Source organism: Branchiostoma floridae, chromosome 12 (genome assembly GCF_000003815.2).
Source record: "Branchiostoma floridae strain S238N-H82 chromosome 12, Bfl_VNyyK, whole genome shotgun sequence".
In the NCBI taxonomy this organism is placed as follows: Eukaryota; Metazoa; Chordata; class Leptocardii; order Amphioxiformes; family Branchiostomatidae; genus Branchiostoma; species Branchiostoma floridae.
Window position 1 is genome coordinate 9,243,602 of NC_049990.1, and position 17,614 is coordinate 9,261,215.

General features: G+C 40.2%; 1 pseudogene; it reads right to left on the reverse strand.

Annotated features, from left to right (window-relative positions):
- The window catches only part of LOC118427677, a 35,058-nt pseudogene extending 18,853 nt beyond the window's left edge, over positions 1-16,205 (reverse strand).
- Positions 16,206-17,614: the final 1,409 nt, after the last annotated feature.

Below are 17,614 nucleotides of genomic sequence, written 5' to 3' on the forward strand. Positions count from 1 at the left end.
AATCCAAATCATATAAGAACTAAGGTGTGAAAACAATATTGTGACTTCGTAAAAAAAAAACTGAGCAGCGTTGAACATATATGCTGTTGACGGGCGGGCCTAAAATGAAAGAAAGAAATAAAAATAAAAATATTTTATCAGTTTACACGCAGAGAAAGAGCTTGGCGAACTGTCCCAAGGCCTGAAATCAATATAAATAAATGAGAAACATATATCAAAACAAAACAAAACTGTATACCATCAATTCTAACACAGGTCAAGAGATGCGTGAATGACCTAAAAAAAAGGCCCGGGCTAAACAATATTAACGAAACATGTATGTACGTAATATACCAAAATCAACATTACGAATAATACATATCAAAGTTAAGAAAGCGCAAATCACATTTTGAGGTGACTATTTCTCACTGAGTGTGATACAAACATATTGATGTAAAGAAAATGTTAACTTATGATACATTAAGATAACACTAATTCACAGATCAATACAAAAATGATTATCTGTTGTCGACGATTAGATCTCGTTTATAAAACTTTCGAAGGTTCAGAGACAGGTCGCTTAGGTTTAGCAAACTGGTACGAACTATTTTACTCATAACCCGTTTTAAATTATGAATACGTAAATGTTGACACGAGGCGCTAGGCAAAGATTACAGCATACTGGCAAGACATTGCTATTCATCACAATTTTTTATATTAACTTCGTTATAAAGTACCATTGTCTCTACACAGTTGTTGTGGTCTGACAAATGATTCAAACGCACGTTACATTTTTGCCCCTTTAGATTAGAATCAAAAGAACATACTTGCAGTTCGGCTTCAGTTGGATTCTGACCCAGCGATCTCATGACAGTCCCCAGCTCCTTTGTAGTGATAACACCGTCCCCATCTTTGTCGAACAAAGAGAAGGCCTCTTTGAACTCAGCGATCTGTTCCTCTGTCAGTTGGTCAGCCATGGTTGCCTATCCCTGAGAGGAAAGTAAAAAGAAACTTAAGTATAAAAAGCAATTCTACTGCTTAAATATGCGTCAAATTCCGTGAATCCGTAGGGTGGAAAAGGAGGATGAGGGTTGCATTCGCCATTTCGGACGGTAGTGTAAAGCCAGTGATACCGTGTATGGGGTAGCTTCAGGCTTTGGCCTCAAGCGCTGCACCTCTGCATTTGAAATGCAGAATCCAACATTTATGATTGAAAAAAAATGTAATTGTACAAGGTGTGTTTGGCTGAAACCAAAGCCACAGTAGCTACACGAAAAAAAACATATTGATTCACCACCCACTTTTCTCAGTTAACGCGTGCAAATGCTGTCTCAAGAAAATATTGGGCTACATTTATTTATCTTTATTGTTATGATACCCATTGATTATATCTACGCCTTTGTTAGTTTTAACCCTAAAATATTGTATGCTATATTTTCAGTTGAAAATGACTGCTTTTTGTACCCATACAGCAATAGATGAAATGGATTTGATCATCCAAAACACGAGTTTAGAGTCCTGAACAAAACGAACGAAACATATAGTGACTCCTAACATCTCCCTCCGTCAGCACTAGATGTGGGTACCGGTACGGAAGATTCAGGTCCAGGTACGGTTCAGATCCAGAGGATCAGGTCCAGGTCCGGACCTGAACCTGGATCTGATTCAGTATGTGAGAACTTGTGAATAGACGATACTCAAAACAATGGTCCATTTCGCAACAAAGAAATCTGTTTTGTAGAGTATTGGACTCCCACTGGCGTTATAAAATTCTACAAGGCTAACTGCTTCTGTACGATTGATTGTAAAACTTGGTAGAAATGACTATAAACTCTACTCTGCTTCGCTCTTGTTATTTTCTTCGACCGGTTAGCCGAAAAACGTTTGAATGTCTAATCATATAATATGTTCATTTTCCAATAGGTTCAACATCCGGTTTACCGATTTTTTTCAGGTCCGGTTTTTCTGGACCGGTCCACTGAGAAAACCGGTTTTGTACCGGTACACCGTACCGATACCCAGCCCTAGTCAGCACGCTGTATTTCACCCTGCCACGGTAATCAAATTCTAGCGTGTTAACGGAACGATAAACGTAGTTAAGTTCGTTACGTAACTCATGAATCCAGATACCGATTGATAAACGTGCACGAAGTGCATTAGCAGCAGCATTAACTCTCGGTAGATTCTACTTCAAATTCTTAATGTTATTCTTTTGACTTTGGTGGGTATCGAACTCACAACCTACCGAATGCAAGCTGAATACTCTTCAAACATGGCTATCGCAAGGATTTTACATTGGCAACGAAATATAACCGTTTACATTGACAATGAAATACATTCTGTTACATTGGCAATGAAATACAGCCTTCTACATTGGCAATGAAATACAGCCTTCTACATTGGCAATGAAATACAGTCTTCTACACTGTCAATGAAATACAGTCTTCTACATTGTCAAAGAAATACAGTCTTCTACATTGGCAATTAAAAAAACAGTCTACATTGGCAATGAAAAACAGTTTACATTGGCAAGGAAATACAGTCTTCTACATTGGCAATGAAAAACAGTCTACATTGGCAATGAAATACAGTCTTCTACATTGGCAATGAAAAACAGTCTACATTGGCAATGAAAAACAGTCTACATTGGTAATGAAATACAGTTTTTTTTTTACATTGGCAATAAAATACAGTAATGTGAAATGGTCGTACGTGATATAACTATGCATTGCTTCAATCTGAGATACCATTTAGTCACGTAGAAAACTTCCCGATGAAGTTCGAATCACACGTCGTGAAGTTCAACCACTTTCTGATTCTATCACAATAGAGCCTTATTGCTGAACATTATGCACCAGAGCTTCAATAATGTACTGTAAGATTGGCGATGATTACAGGAGACCGGCTTGACTTCGGTCTAACGAGCATATCCATCATTATATCAACGCTGCGAACAAGTCGCTGCAGTGATAATAATGTTGTCAACATCGTTACCACTCTATCTCTGACAGGGACGCAATGGTTGGGAGTTCCAAACAACTCGATTAAGCATGTTGTAGAATTTGTTAAAACAATTTAACGCATGTCCGTACAAGTTTCAAAACTGATAAATTTATACAGCTGTTTCGTGTACCTGTTTATGATATTTATGTCAAATTCACCATAAAAGCATCATAAATAACGTAGCACTTTTCTGTGTGTAAAGTAACAAACTGTCGTGCAACAAAACAACTAGAAACTACAGAAACTACAGAAAGCAGAGTTTTTTGGTACAAAACCAACCTAGGTGTACGGATTAAGGTTAAACATTTCTATTTTCCTGCTTTATCGATGTGAAAAAAATTGGTGCCGATGACTTCCGGTCTCTCTTACGGTTTAATGGTCACTTTAAATCCAACGTTTTCTGGGTAATTACACATGAAGTCCTTCTCTGAGGCGGTTTCCATAAAAGGCAATACAAGTCTGATCGCCAAGAGAGCATTGACAGGTGGATTAGAACAGATTAAGGGATGTTGCTGGTTTTTCAGAACATGGGGATTAAATTTGCTTTTCCTTTTTTTTCCTTCCATCCCTTTGTTTGTAAATTACGAGTCTTCTAATTATTGTTTACGTGGATTAGTTCGATCTTAACGTACGGTTTTCTCCATTTATTTTGTTAGCCCCTACATATGATGTGGCAAAGTATCACCGAGCTCAATATTTCAAGCTGAATTTACTAATTTCTGTCCACCCGAATAGTTTCACATGATATGGCAAATAAATAGCTGTTTAAGTACTAAGCTTAGTTTTCTAATAAACAGAAGTACATATAATAGTCTTATCTAGAATCTGAAGACCCTATCTTGACAAGATCTCGGATTTTTTCTGCTCCAATGTCCTCAAAAATGATGCGTGCTAATGGGCACCTCATTTCCTTACAGATGGTCCCTTGGGTGCTTTTGCTTACTTGGTGTGCGACTCCACATTTAATTAGGGGTTCAGGGGGCTTTCTAAGGTACCACTGGCGTTCTGATCACATTAGATTGCGACAATGTGTCATCATTTATGTAAATGTAGCTAAAAGCTTACTCAAATGAGTTGTCATCTCTAAGAACACTAAATGTGAAACATGAACACTTACGCCATGAACAATTTGTCGTAAAAAAGTCAGGCCACCGAGCAGTAACAAAGCTACGGTAAGAAAGGCGATTTGAAAGGCGTCAATTATTACGTCGTGATAATCGGCCGTGTCTCAAGAGAAAAAGGACACGCTACAGATTATAAAGCTTTTATATGTATTTCATGTTTCACCTTCCATGTGTTCTTCCTTTATATATTTAAGATATAGTAATAACGATACTAACAAAATAGGTCAGTTGCATGACTCTTGATATTTACCTGAGCGATTTGGGGTGACACCAGGGGAATTTTAATGATGTTATATACAAACGCAGTGTGTTCCAACATGCATAGATAACACGGATGACATTTTGCAGCATGTAAGAGTGTCCTACACGTTTAACCTCATAAATGTTACGGGAATACGTGAGTGTGAGTCGTTCATGGTGAGATGTATGAAGTAGACTTTAAGTTGACATCTTCCTACATTCATTATTCACATCTGTAGGTATTACTTAAGATCAAAAATGTCTTGGCGATCTACGGGAAAAGTAAACGTTACAAATTGAATATTCATTAAAAAAAAGGCATTTTTCTAAACTACCTTGCTTTTAGAGACTCAACCTTTCTTTTTTGCTTTAGAATAGTTCATTTATTCATTTTCTTTTTTCAGTTGTAAGAGCTCAAAGTTTTTTAAAAAGTCCAACAATAGTACAAAGAGCCTAATTTGGAGTCATACTCTAAATATCTACTGTCAAAATCTGCCGTTAACAATTCAGGATAATACCTGGACTTCCACTATAGGTGTTGCTATCTGGTTATCTTCTACAGGCAAGTCAGCGTGCTGTCTATAATTTGTCATTATTCACGTAGGCCCTCTATCACATCTGTAGGTATCTGAGAGCGTACGCTTTTTAGCAAAATCTAAAATAGATAGAGTGTAAATGAATAGAGTGCAAAATACTGTGAATGCATTTAAGTTCGCGGGCATATTATTTCGCGGTAGCGGGAAAAAGGACTTTAGGCGGTGGTTTTTAAGTTCTCGGTATGCACTGTAATCTCTTACTGCCATGGAAAAATGTTCGCAGTGGTTTTAAACCACCGCGAAAACCGCGAACATTAATCCACCGCGAAAATTTTTGCATTTACAGTATAAATTTAGTGCCTAAGTATCTGGGGTGAGCTCTTTTATGACTATGTTAATCCTTTTGGGGATTCTGATTGAGGAGGTGAATAATCAATACAATCAGTATTATGCATTCTTTTCAGTTAGCCTGCATTCGCTACGCTTGAGGGTGCATCACTGATTGCACATATTCATCTGACTAAATAATGGATAGATTTTAAAACAGGTGCACACGTAATGAAATTATCTTTATGCATAAGCCGCTCATAAAAATGGGTTACGAGTTGGGTTTTTTCGAAAATCGTCCATTTGTTTAGGTATGTATAACAATGAGAAAAATCAAGGTGGTGCATCCATTCACATTGAGCTAAATTCACATTAATGCTAGGGGGTAAAAGAAAATGGGAACTGAGAAGTGAAGACTACATGAAACGCAATGAAGTCATTATTTTCCATTATTTGGGTGTGGCTAGAATTACTAGATAAGATTTGCTGATTGCATAGACATTTGCTTAAATCACAGATGTAATTACCTTGCAGACAGTTCTCTTATGCACTTTTATCGCACTTTTTGTCGTGTTTTAAACTTTTAGGTCTTCTTCCTGAAGTCAGTCAACGACAAACGCATAAGAAAAGACCGAGCGATTTCTTTCTGATAATTGAATTCACGTCTGTTGACAAGATAATTGAAATTGACCGAAAATGAAAAATATGCTGCATCATTTAATACAAGAATGACCGAATGAATGAACTACGAAGATCGAGGATTTTGTGACACATTTGGCAAATGATTCTGAACGGATACCATTAGTTGTCTGCCTTACCGATTATGTATAATCTTCAAAATTATCAAAAACATGTTTAGACCATTTTCCATACTGGCTTCCTTGCTAGTTATTTCGGATAGTCGGAATTTCTCGCTATTAAACGCATGTCCTGTGTGGTTCGAGGGCAAATTTAGTGATTTTCATGTCGTTATCTTGCCTGATGTGTTTTGCAAACACAGGTGAATTAGATTCCCATTCCTGGGCATTACGGCTGTGAAACCTGGCACCGTGCGAAATGTGTAGTTAGAGTAAAAAGGATTTGAAAACGTTGCATTTAATGTACTACTTAGGCCGTTTTGATTTCGTTATCGATGACATCCCCTGGGCACTGCAAAACCGATGCGAGCGTACGAAAGTAAAGATGGACAAAAAATTGCCTTCAGTATAGAATGCAAGTGGTCAAGAAGTTGAACAACACACAGAACATTGTACTCCAGACAATAAAGTCTTTATTTTCGTTCTTTCACATCTTCTTTTTTGACTTTGGAAGACTTTGCTTTTCAGTACCCGTTCTTTCTTTGTTGTTGATTACAGCATATAATTGCCGAGCTTCACTTCTTCAAACGAAATTTTCTACAAACGAACGATACTTGATGCGCGCGCGCATGTCATCCACAAGTTAGAGCTAGAGTTGCCTAATTTCATAATGCGGGATGCAGTGGGCGTAACAGATTTACTATACTGAAGCGTCACAACCTTAAGGTGCGTTCCCACCACACTTGTGTCAAGCTTGCGTCACTGCGGGGTTCGAAAGATACACAACGAATTTCAGAGATAAAGAACGAATTTTCTTTCTTTTTGTGTATTTTGTCGTCTTCTTAGTCATACTTCTACGTATAACGCAATATCTAAGTTATACCCCCATTCCACTGGGACGGCGCTCTCGCGGCGCTCTCACGGCGATGGCAAATTTGACCATCGCGGTGAGAGCGCGGTGGGATCGCCATGGGAGCGCGATGAGAGCGCGGTGAGAGCGCCGTGAGAGCGCGGCGGGAGTGCCATCGCGGCGAGAGCGCCGTCACCACGGCGATGGTATGGAGCCCTGCCATACCATCGCCGTGAGAGCGCCGAGGATGGCGATGCAACAATGATCGCCGTGAGAGCGCCGTGAGAGCGCCAAGAGAGCGCGGTGAGCGCCAATAGGGCTAAACAATGGTATATGATAGGCCCCATTCCACTAGGACGGCGATCTTACCGCGCTCTCGCTGCGCTCTCAACTATAGTTCATGCGGTCTTTATTCTTGAAGAAGTATATTTTGATGAATTTTGTTGTCAAAATCATACTTTTGTGTCATGAATCACTTCCTAATTAAAATCATGGGTTAAACAAATTGGACAACTACACATACGGTGCTTTATTCAGCGTTTCGAGTCACAGGATTACTCCAGATTAGATATAACACAAATTGACGAGAAAGAACTCGGAGAAATGTTCAAAATGTACAATGAATTAAATTGAGATAGAATAATCAAGAACACAAAGGTTTATTATGTCTTATTTTTAAATGTTAACAGAATAACATTTTAGTTTTCATGTTCTTAACCTGTAGATTGAGATTATAGAAGACTTATTTTCAATAGATCAAATCGTTTCACTATTCTATAATTTACGATAATAACCTGGCATGATAATAATATTCATTTTGAACAAGTTACATGGCAAATTTAATTTTTAAAAACAGCAAGTCAAGCGTATAGATGATCTTAGACTCACGCTGAACGTCTCTACGGTGAGCAAAATTGGAATTGTTTACAGCCTTGATTTTGTAATTTATCAGTTTATTAAAAGTATGACTTGAAATACAATAAAATACACAAAAGGTAAGAAATCTCGTTCTTTATCTCTGAAATTCGTTGAGTAATCTTTAAAGTTCTTGGCAGCCCATAAAAATTGCTGTCCTTTGAGTTTTCCGTCGCGCTGAGAGCGCGCTGGCGTCGCAGGAGAGATTCCACTAGAGCAGCTTTTTCTGTTATCGCGGCGCTCTCACGGCGATGGGCAAGTTTGCCATCGCCGTGAGAGCGCGGTGAGAGCGCCGTCAAGTGGAATGGGGGCCTTATGAAAAATCGGAGAAAATACCAAAACAGTGAGAAGTGAACGAACCCCACAGTGACGCAAGCTTGACACAAGTGCGGTGGGAGCGCAGCTTTACCCGTGGATGCTCATCGAAATGGTAAATGCCTCTAAATTCGTTGTATCGGCATGCAAAAGCGCAGCGACCAAAAGGATACGAAGCTCGCCAACATTTCCATTTAGATTGTACCTGGGCCCATTTAGCCAACAGGTTGAACACGCCGTGACGGTGTCACCGTGTGTCGCTTATCAGTAGCGCATCCATATGGTGCTTACCACAAGAAAGACGTGGCTGCCATTGGAAAGTAATAAAAAATAGTTGAAGTCATTCCCAGACCAGGTGGTACCTTCGGAGGTGTCCATCAACGCTTCAATAGCCACACAACTTTGTGCAATCGCTACATACAGCAGGGGTCTAGTCTACTGATAGTAGTGCGTGCTCAACTACCCTAATCTTTCCTACATGCTGGGAGCTACGCAGAGAAAGCAGTATGTATATCACTTAAAAGGCTTTGTTATGTCTCAGCCGGGGATGGAACTCAAGACTCACGGCCTACTGAATTCAAGACAAAAACTCTACTCACTGGGCCATTTCATTGGGAAGAGACACTGAGAATTCAACGTTTAATTAGAGTCAATGATGTTTTTCTTTTTCTATCGCCAATGAAAACCTTTCTAAAATGCAGACATTGCTGAGAGCTTTTGCGATTCACACTTCCCTCGCTTGTTCTTGTAAAGGTGGAAGTACTTCTGGAATATGAAAGGTTCATTGGAAATAAAAACAAGAGTTGTTAACCCGTCTTTTGGACGTCCATGTATAATGACAATGTATCATTCTCTAATATCCTTGAATTTATGTACAATTGCTTTACATTTTTGTTCCTACAGAGCAGGTCTTAATGTTAACCTGAGTTCTAGAAGGAAAAAAATATTTTCGCACATTTTATTCATTGGCGCAACAAAATACTTAGGGCCCCGTCTATCGATATTTCATAATTGATGATTTCGTAGATCGAAATCAAAAAGACAGCTCATCATCTCCATCTCATCTGAAAGCCTTCAAGAACAAAGGTAACCATTGAAAATGATTGCTTTTCAATTAAAGTGATTTAATGAAGTGGAGCAAGCACACAACTAATTATCCCTACTTGTCTGCCTTTTGATATGTCAAATAGAACATGCGCCATATCATCAGATCTTAGTTGGACCTGTCACCATGGCAACGGTGACGTCAGTATCAAACAACACATGCAACAATTGGTGTTGAAACTGAAAGAAACTGACTGAAAAGGGGGGATATTTCGGATTTGATTTGAATCAGATGAAGTTATTGAAAAATGTATGAATCGGGCTTTCTTATGCGTATGGCATTGAAACATTCATAAATCTATTTGTTTCAGTTCTTTATGAAATACACGAATCGGGTTTTCCTCAAATAAACTTAAGTCCCCCAAAACCTCCATTCTAGGGTTGAAGTAGACATCTTTAGTTCTAGTTTCAATCATAATGCATTCCACAAACCACTTGTAAGTATGCACTTAGCTCATATTTTTCAGTGTACTGTAGTTCTATCGTTATAGGGATATTCTGTAAGATAACACAGAAGATAAACTCATAACAGGGTACCTACTTTAACTTCATTTTTCATAACCCTATAGCGGTGATGTTCCCGCCATTTCCTTCTGGACATCTTCTGACCAGGTACGTGAAAGCAAGGAGGTGAAAGGCATCTCACCAAATACCGAAAATAACCCAAAACAACTTTCACTAATTACCGAAATCAACCGAAAACAACTTAGGCTTGTGTAGAGTTGTTTTCAGTATTTTTCGAGTTGTTTTCGTTTGTTTTCGGTATTTAGTGAGACAGCGTAAAAGGCCGGGGAAATGTTTGCGGTGCAGGTTCGCGGCTTTCGCGGGGACCTCTCCATCGCGAACTTAAACCCATCTGTATCTGTATCTGTATCTATATAGCTGGTATAACCGCCCTTCGGCGTAACACACCAGCTTCGCAGGCACGCGGTGCGGCAGCAGCTGGTTATATTACACTGAACGACCCGTCACACCTAACCACCATCGCGAACATTTTTGTTTTGTTCACCCGTGTTACTAACTATGAATTTTAAACGACCTTGATCAATGCCTTTCCTCCCTACTGCGAAATCCAAGCATTTTAAAATAAGTGATGATTACATGCATGCTACTGTTAAATATTTTAGTCACTAGTTTACCACGTGTGTGTACAGCGTTCAAATGTGACCAGATCTTCACACAATACAAATATAACTCTATATAACACACCAGTCCTATGTGATAAATTCAATGGCTAGTTTGTATTCCACGCGTTCCGTGACATAGACCTTCTTGCCTTTCCAACACAGTCCACCGCTCCTGACTTGAATATCTTTATCCCCTTGTAAAACCCCCACAGGTCTCCTGGGTATAACCGAGAAAATGTCGATACGCGCTGATCGTATCTTGGCACGTAGATACGCTCCTTTGTCCTGGTGAAGGCATTACACCTGGCAGAGATAAATCACCTGGTCTTCCTTTTGTAGTCGTGAGTTGTAAAGGTCTGTTGCGGTGTGTGAGTGAAATGTCAAAGAGCAAGAAATGCATTGCAGTAATTTCTCTAAAGCTTGGGGGCTCTGCGTACGGATGCGTTATTATTTTCCATTGCAGATGTCTTTTAGTGTCTCTTCAAGAAAACGATGTACAGGGCAAAGAGCGAGAATTAGAACGGTTTATATTGTTGCACATGTATGCTACATACGTCCGACAAAATTTATATGCCTTAATGTGGTTGGTTCTGTCACAGCCTACTGAAATTTTCTACGGCGACAAAATCGCACGAGACTGAAGGAATGTGACTGTACCGTTAACGATATTGTATGGACATGTTCAACTGCTTTTGTCAAAGGCACTGGATTAGTGAAATGGATCGCCACCGCTATCTTCTAAATTAGTCGTAATTACGGGTATGAAAAATGCACGAAATCATCACGTCAGTTTTGCATGTTAAAATGGTTGTATATTAGCTTGGCATGCGCGGTCTGAGGCTTGAGATACTATGCAAAATGTCTTAGGGATCCAGGGGAAAGGTAAACGTTACAAATTGAATGTTCATTAAAAAAAGCATTTTTCTAAACTACCTTGGTTTCAGAGACTCAACCGTTTTTGTTTTGTTTTTTGCTTTAGAGTATTTCATTTATTCATTTTCTTTTTTCAGTTGTAAGAGCTCAAAGTTTAAAGAAAGCAAACAAGAATACAAAGAGCCCAATTTGGGGTCACAATCTAAAATGAAAATCTGCCGTCAAACTTTGCCATTGAAAATTCAGGATAAGACCTGGACTTCCACTAAATGTCGCCATCTGGTTATCATCCACTAGCAAGTCAGAGTGCTGTCTATAATTTGTCTTGACAACATAATTAGTTCGTCCTTTTTATTTACTGTCAACCGGACACCAGCCGTTCCAAAAGAAAGAAAATACCATGCACCAACTCGAAATACTTACAGGAGAATATATATATATGAATATATATATATATATGAAAATATTTTGGGGGAAACTTCCTCTAGATATTCTGTATATTCACTATACAACCATGCACTATGTATATTTCTCGCTGTGTATGTACGTTTCGGTAAAATGACACGTCTAACGAAAAAAATATATACAGCAACTTACTTTGTTCAACTTTTAAATGCATATAAGACCACGCCCATCCCTTTGAAGAGAGCAACGTGAAATGGGAAATGGGAGCTGGAAAATTTCGCATGCATCGCCGCAGCGGGGGTTCCCCTGAATGCCCTGCCAGCTAATTGGGCATTACAGAAACATAAAGCGTTCTGATTCACGGGGAAAGGGCATTGAGGTTGAAAAATGCAGGCAGCCCGACTGTCGAAAATTTGGCCACTGCGTACTTGACCTTTAAAAAAACGTCTGAAATTTACCCCAAAATCTGTCTTCTAAGGTTCTACTTGGTAGAAAATCAGGTAAATCTACTTTCTGGCTCATTTATGGAAATTGAAAAAAATAGTGTATAACATTAGGTTCTTATCACACGCACACACACGCGCAAATATAGATAGATGGAGAAATAGAGAAATATGCATATATATACAAGTGATAAGCATTGATAAAACAATTCTACTGAAGCACAGGTAGATATAGATATATACACCAGTAATAAGCATTGATAAAACAATGCTACTGAAGCAGAGAAATATTGATATAAATATATGCACTAGTAATAAGCATTGATAAAACAAATCTACTCGGAAGCCCAATAGTAACATTTTGAGAGATGATACATTTGCAGATCAAAGGATCGTCCAATTATCTAGAGGATGTTTGATGGTTTGAATGATCACGTTTCGCTCAGCAGAAGTCCATTCGATCATACACACAAGCTGATGTATCTATTACAAAACATACTCAAATGCTGCAAAATGGACAACAATGTCATCATCATTGGCAACAATGACATACTGAAAGAAATTTCAACGGTTATCCCGGCTAATCTCATATTTCAAAGACGAAGCTTATGCAGACAAGCGATTCTCACGAAGGAGCCCAGAATGAGGACGAAATGTTAGCCGACTTGTTAACAGCGGCGGGAAATGAGAAGGATTATCATCACACTTGTTCAGACTTAGAGTCAGATTACAGTTGCACGGCGTTAGATCCCAGTTACCGGGCAACTCAGTCAAACAGAAATTCTGCTGAACAAAGCTGTTTTCAGACGATTCTGTCAGCGTTGTGTCTCTCATGCCATCCCATAATATCCCCCGGCGCATCGAACGGTACATTCCTTCGCTACAGCATCATTCATGAGCACAATATCAACATAAAGAATGTTTGTGAACACAGTTGATCGAAACTATCTCTAAATGTCCTCATCTCAAAGAACTTTGTCTATGAGCTCAATGCATACAATCTACCAAGTAGCTCCTTTGTAAGACTTGGGGTCGGGTAGACGTAGTTTATGCAATTACAATTTACATCTCATAATACTGTGGCCATTGCGATATCATACGAATCTCTGGTTTCATCGTCGCTATATTGTGGTAAAAAAATAAACATTTACGGGCCACATAAAACTATAACAGCCCGTCCCGACAGCTTTTACAACACCGCTGATGTTTTTATGTTATTAGGTACAGAAGAGGAACGCACCAGGAAAGACATAGAGCATGATTAATCTACCTGTTCATTGACGCATGCAGAAAAATCATCTGCCTCCTATTCATCTGGGGACATATCACTAATTTACACCGATCTGTCTCGGGAGTAAAACGGCTCATCAAAAACCATCCTCTGAAGTAAACAAATCGTACAGTAACGATGCTCCTTCGGCAGAAGCTACAGTTACCTTTTACAAAATGTGATGATTGTTAGCATAGAAAATTACGCGAATATTCAATATTGAGCTCTCAATATTGTGATAGACCAGATGCAAACAAGTTCAAAGAAAATCGTGGTTTTACGACTAAAAGCGTATACGGGATGTTTCATACCTTCAAGTGTTGGTCTGCTTTTGGAAGGAAAAGTGGGAACTTGCCTCGTCGTGGGCCCGATTTGCCGGTGAAGTCAAGACAATGGCATCTACTCGGCTTTATTAATCAGTTTTCAATCAACCAATGGGGATTAAAGTAGACAGCACTGCGACAGCAACCTGTTACCGCATTGCGTATGTGAGGCGAGGTGCTGCGAGAGGTATTGGTATATTGGGGGATGCAGGGGGCGGATCGTTAAAGCAGAGGCAAGCTGGTGATAACAGGGACCGTCCAATAACCATATGTGTGGGGGCTAAGAAAAACAAATATGTCCTTTCAAGCAGCTGCTTGAAATGATCATTAATGTTGGTAATGCTACTGAATTGCTTTCTGTTGTGTAATACTATGGTTGTCCTCAAGGACATAGTAATTTTCACGACACGCCCTGAGAAGAATAGGGTAAGGCACACGCCCTGCATTGAAATCGGTATTGCCATCTAGGGCCTCGCAAAGCTAATAACACCAGCTAATAAATATTGCATCTTGCATATCTCCCGGTTGACCCATTTTTTCCCGTTGTGTGCTTATAATGTTTGAGTGGGGATCGATGACTCCACGCCCCCTCTCCCGCTGTGACTGGAGCTGTGCCTATTTTCTGCAGCTGTATTTATTATAGAAAATTTACCAGATGCGATGTAAGGGGAGCTTTTGTGTTCAATGACCATCATTTGCTGTTGCTATGCATAATAATGGTAACACATCCCATAAACCAATACCACTAGAAATAATGACCTCATAAATAAAAGAATGATCTTCCAAAGCTTAATTTGCTCCTGTTCTATTGTTATTCTGAATATCTGTTCACTTCAATCATATGCGGGTCTTAATTGTTGTCAATAATTATGTTCATAACTATGTGTCAATTCTACATACTCTTACTACTGACTTGAGCACAAATTAAGGTAAACGCCAGAGATATACAAACATTGTGACTTCTTGTAATTTTTTGTTCACTACGAGGTATTCTAAACCGTTAGGAATGTTTATATATCAGGTATAGTATGTCACTCTACTACCTAATCATAGCATTTTAAACGTAGGAAATGTTACGTACAGAATCCAGATATTTGATATCCCTGGCGTTTATTTTTTTCCAGATTCCTGTTATAATCTCTGTTCCAATCCATTTAAAACATGTTAGGCATTCTGTAAGAATTTGCTAAACTGTTTATACTATCGATTGCTTATCATAGCTTACATTTTAGTAGAATGGTGCTGAGTCACACGTGATGTAAACAATGTAAGGCGAACTTTTTAAGTCTTAGACAAACTGTCACTCGAGTGTTTACCTGCATGTACCCTACATATGTCGACGTATTAGCTAAGAGAACACTACACTCCACTGTTGTGACAGTCTTGTGTGACAACAATGTAGTACTGTGTGAAATGTGTGTAGAATATGTTGTATGAAGACGGTACACAACTCTTTCGTACTGTTGTATTTAGATTGGTGTGTGTAGTATCTAGTACTGTGCCTGTGCTAGCGACAAGGCCGATCGTGGCGTAAAGGGCTAGTCAGCGACCATTTGGGACATGGAACTTTTCCTAAAGCTTTTCCCCCTTTTGTGTAGTGTTTTTCTGAATTCAGGCGTGTCCTGTCCCCGACTACTCGTACAACCGGATCCTACAAAGCCCCCCTCCCCTCCTCGTATTCCCCTATCTCTTTTTACGGTGGCTTGAGCCTTGTCAAAGAAGTTCCGCATACTAGAAAAGCTTGACGCTACACTTTCGTACCGCATTGCAGGTACTAAAAGACACGAAGGAACATGACCCCACCCTTTCAACATGCGTGCCCCCTTTAAATTATTGATGCACCTATCCTGGAAATTTGAATCTATTCCCTCACGATCCATTACATAATAAGACCAAGTAAAAAAGAGCAATCGACATAGAACAGTAGTGTATGTTTTGCTCATTCTGTCGTAACTGCACAATGAGTGTGTGATGATCTGAAATTCTTTATCACTTTCAGATCGAGGTAAATTAAATACGGCTAGAAAACTGAATGCCACCGGAATACCGCGGTATTACTAAAGCACCAGAATATCTGCATGAAAGTGGAAAACGTTGTCTATTGGGGAGGTAGACGCCAAGCTTTATCGGAAATCGATGGTTTGAGCTGCGAGCTGACTATGTGGAAAGCTGTGGGACGATATATTTTCTTTTGACCCTGTTACAGCAATCCCCACTTTGACCAATCGCCAGGTATCCCCGCCCCAAGGTAATCGTCTACCTGTTCCATTGCAGTACGAATAGGAATGCGAACAGTGGGCGTTATATACATGACTTACACCAGTAACTAAAAAAAAAGAAGCACTTACCTAGCTTGTTTCTAAGACGACGGGTAGTTGTAGATAGTCTCGTGCAGGCGTTTTTTAGAAGCTGTGAAGTCGGCACGTGCGAGGAATATTGTTGCGCGAGGCGGGGGTACGTCGGTTGCCCGGTTTTTGGCGCGCGGTTGCTACAACTGACAGGTGAGCAGGCTGGTACCTCCACGGGTCAATCATGCCGGTCACGTGGTGCGCTGCAGCAGACGACACAAATTGTCGATACCACATACATCCAATGAATCGGCGTTGGTCAAATCATCACCTCCAGGGTTCCCCCCTGAAAATTGCCCCGTACGTTCCACAGGGAGCCCTAGCCGACCGTATATTAACATAATCATGGCTGCAATGCGGGGTTTTCCTGCGATTTATATTAAGCCTCACACTCCGTCAATCCCAATTCCCCCCAGTGGAAAAAAAATTCCCACAACTTCATGACGCTATCTGATGAGGCAGGCAATAACGTTTCAATCTTGCCGACGCAGCAGTATTCTCTTTCTTTATTACCCGCCGCTACACTCTGATACCAGCCATCAACGCCTATTCACTTACATCGTGAATTTTCTCTCCCTAAAGGTTCCAGATATCACACCTCACTACCTTCGATAGTACTTACAACATATAATATGACGAAACGCGAGGCTTAACGTTACTACATGTGCATATCAAGCTGTACATAGCTCTGGCCCTAATGGTTAAAGTGGTAATCCTTTTGGAAGCCGGGCGCCTTTTTTGCCCGTGTTATTAATTCCGACTTTCATTTGGACGGCTCTGCGGAGTAAACTGTTCAGCCCGCCTAGCTGCAGTATTGATCGATGGCAGATTAAGGGTTATCTCGACTCAGCAGTAAATCGCGATAGAACGTTTATCGCTGCGAGCGCTGCAAAATCGCCACCCATTTCCCGCAATAAAAGATAAAATGCGACACAGAAGAGATTTGCATCGCCTTGCTATTGTGTGAGGGTTTAATTCTATGTAAAACGGTTGAAGCGGCGGGGCGGATCTAGTGGAATATGACTCAGCGGATGTTGGAATTATTCTGAATTTGATCTCTTAATGAAAATTATATGCATGTATATATATATATTTGGTGTGTGTGTATGAAATCATTTCAAGGGAAGGGAATAATCTCTCTCTTTTTGCACTCCCACACACGTGCTTGATGCGTTTCGAACCACGCTTCGCGGACTATCTGTGTCAAAAGAACTGGGGCGAAGATTAGACAACCTGTCTGTCACCCACCCACACACCCTCTCGTCGGCCGGCAAACCTTCACAATGCCGGCGGCAGATGTCAGTATAAACAGCGATCTGAAGGCTCATGCGGTCAAAACGTTCCTCAACAGCAAGTAGATCGGCGGCCGGGAAAGCCGGGCCTTAGGCTCAGCCATTTTTTTTCTTCTTCACCTGTGGTTTTACCTGGCGTATGACGGCTGCCTGTGCCTGGCAGAGACTCAAACAAAGGGTGATCGGCTGGCATTCTCCCTGGGGGGAAGTAGAAGCCATAGATCTGAATGGACTTAATGATAGATGCCAGCGTGTGCTGCAATGCGGCTAGGTGAGAAACAAATACCGCATTGCGGCAAACCTGCCTCATGAATATTCATGACCTCGCCGCGCCCAGGTGAAA